At 37.0% G+C, this 3210-nt stretch overlaps 1 pseudogene; it reads left to right on the plus strand.

Annotated features, from left to right (window-relative positions):
- Positions 1–1914: 1914 nt before the first annotated feature.
- LOC115523800 lies at positions 1915–2754 on the plus strand (annotated as a pseudogene).
- The last annotated feature ends 456 nt before the right edge of the window (positions 2755–3210 follow it).

The following is a 3210-nucleotide window of genomic DNA, read 5'->3' on the forward strand; positions in this document are numbered from 1 at the left end:
TAGTGTCAAAAAGCAAGAGATGTCAAGTGTAGATGAGGATCTGGAGAAAGGGGAATGCTCAGGCTCTGTTGAGGGGGTATGTCAAATGGTGCAGTCACGATGGAAAATACTATGGAGGTTCTTCAAAAAATTAAAAATAGAACTACCATAAGACCCAGCAGTTCTACTTCTGTGTATTTATCCAAAGAAAATGGAAGCACTAATTTGAAAAGATACACACTCCTATGTTCATGGCAGCATTATTTACAATAGCAACAATATGGAAACAACCTAAATGTCCATTGATAGATGAATAGATAAAGAAGATCTGGTATGTACGTACACACACACACACGTGTGTGTGTGTGTGTGTGTAAACAATGGAATATTATTCAGCCATCACAGAGAATGAAATCTTGTCATTTGTGACAACATGTTTGAACCTAGAGGGTGATGTGCTAAGTGAAATGAGTCAGAGATAGACAAAGACCATATTTCACTTATATGTTGAATCTAAAAAATAAACATGCAAAAAAAAAAAAACACCCAGAAACAGAGTCATAAATAGAACTGATATTTGCTAGAGGAAAGTGGATGGGAGTTGGGCAAAATAGATGGTACAAATTTCATTATAAAATAAATAATTCATGGGGATGTAAAGTACAGCATATGAAATACAGTCAATGATCTCATAATAATGGTAACTAGACTTACTATGGTGATCTTAATGCATGTAAGTGTTGAATCATTATATACCTGAAGCTACTGTAATATTGCCTATCTACTTCAATAAAAAATAAACAAAGTTCAAAAAAACTGGACTGAGGTATATATGTCAAGACATCCAGTAGAGCCTATTTTATTGTGAATGCATGAAGACCAAAAGTGTCCCCATAAGTGTCTTTGGAATCAGATATCAAGCTTGTGGCAGTTGTCTTGAAAGTATTTCCATTATGAAAAATTCTCATTGTTATGGATACACCATACTTGAACTTACCAAAACATGCCTACTACTGAAGTTTTGATTTCAGAATCCTGTGCAATTCTCACTCTCAGTAGATAAATGACTCCAGTCTCTTCACTGCAAACCCAGCTATATATGCTCTTCTAAGAGAACATATTTAAATCTGAGTCTGATTTATCTTCTTTTGCCTCAATTCCAAGGTTTTTGTTTTTACCAATAATAAACTCTTTTCTGTCCCAACTATACATACCATCATCTTGATAATATTTGTCCTCTATATTTTATATAAAAACAAGTTTAATTTGGCTTATGACTCATTTGTAAACTCCATAACTTTAAATTTTCTGGTACATGTAACAAATATACTTTCTTCAACCATAACATTTTATTAAAATTTTATAAGCAGAATATTTTGGAGTGAGAGTTTGCTTAATTTCTGTACTCACTGTAATATTTGGGGAAAGTAGGTATTGTCAGGATCAAGAAAAAAAAATAGTATATATGTGAGAGACAGTGTTGAATAAAGCAGTGGCCTCACTCTTACGAGAATGGCTTAAATCCTAAGTTGTTGCCCCGACCTTCTTTTTTAAAAATATAAGGAAACCAAAAATTAAAAAATACTTTAGAATAGCTTCATTTTCACCCCTCAACTCAAAATTTATCAATATATTTAATGGCCAGTAGATTTGATATTATACTATGTGTTCGATTTCTCAGGAAAGCCCACTCCCATGTAGATGGCTAAGTCCCATGCAGAGATATTCTTTCTGTCTAGGTCTATAGTTTTCTATTCTAAGTGCACACCAGAAATACCTCCAAAAGTGGACCTTGGACAGTAATGTTAAGGAGCAGAGAGAGTGGGGAGGCTGTGCCCAGCTCCTGCTCTCACAGCTGCTGCAGGACACTGAGCTCCATAGAGACCGCACTGGGCCCCACAGGACTCTGTGCCTTGCTGAGAAAAATAATTAAACATGGACAACGGAGATCCTAAGAAGCCAAAAGGCAGAATGTGCATTCTTTGTGCAAACTCGTTGAGAGGAGCACAAGAAGCATCCAGAGGTGCCTGGGTGGCTCAGTCAGTTGAGCATTCGACTTGATTTCTGCTCATGTCATGATTCCAGGGTCATGGAATGGGGCCCCAAGCTCAGCGTGGAGCCTGCTTAAGATGATTCTCTGATTCATATTCATTCTCTCTCTCTCTCTCTCTCTCTCTGCCTTTCTCCCCAACTTGTGCTCTCACTCTCTAAAAAAAAGAAAAAAGAAAAAGCATCCAATTGCTTCAGTCAACTTCTCTGAGTTTTCTAAGAAGGGCCTAGAGGGTAAAGACCATGTCTGCTCAAAAGACAGAAAAATTTGAAGACATAGCAAAGGCAGACAAGGCCCGTTATGAAAGAGTAAATGAAAACTTATATCCTCTCTAAAGGGGAAACAAGTTAAAGGATCCCAATGCACCTCAGAGGCCCCTTTGGCCTTTCTCTTATTCTAAGTATCACCCCCAAATCAAAGGAGAACGTTCATGCCTCTCTATTGGTGATGTTGCAAAGAAACTGGGAGAGATGTGGAATAACTCTGACCCAGATGACAAGCAGCCTCACGAAGGCTGCTGAGCTGAAGGAGACATACGAAAAGGGTATTGTTGCCTACGGAGCCAAAGGAAAGCCTGATGAAAAAAAAAAAAAAAAAAAAAAAAGGGGTGTCGTCAAGGCTGAAAAAAAGCAAGAAAAAGAGAGGAGGAAGACAAGGAAGATGAAGAGGTTGAAGAGGAGGAGGAAGATGAAGAAAATGAAGATGAAGAAGATAACGATGAATAAACTGGTTTTAGCACAGATCTTTTTCTGGTCTATACAGTACGTAACTCCCCTTTACATAACTCCTTTTAAAGAAAAAAAAATTGAAATGTATGGTTGTGTAAGATTTGCTTTTAAACTGTACAGTGTCTTTTTTTGTGTAGTTAGCACACTACCAAATGTGTATTTAGATAGCCCTGTCCTCGTGCTATTTTCAGTAGCCACTAACCTTGCCTGGGACAATGTAGGGGTTGGAAATTGGCATGAAAATTTAAAACAGGTTCTTTTTGGTGCACAGAACAAATTAGTTGTATATGGAGATGAGGATTTTTTCATCTTCACTTGTCTCTGATGCAGTTTACACAAAATAATTAGCGTTCTGTTAACTGAATAGCACTCTGTAATTGCAAAAAAAAAGGAAAGAAAAAGTTGCAGCTGTTTTGTTGACATTCTGAATGCTTTTAAGTAAATGCAATTTTT

The sequence above is a fragment of the Lynx canadensis genome, chromosome C2 (assembly GCF_007474595.2).
Source record: "Lynx canadensis isolate LIC74 chromosome C2, mLynCan4.pri.v2, whole genome shotgun sequence".
In the NCBI taxonomy this organism is placed as follows: Eukaryota; Metazoa; Chordata; class Mammalia; order Carnivora; family Felidae; genus Lynx; species Lynx canadensis.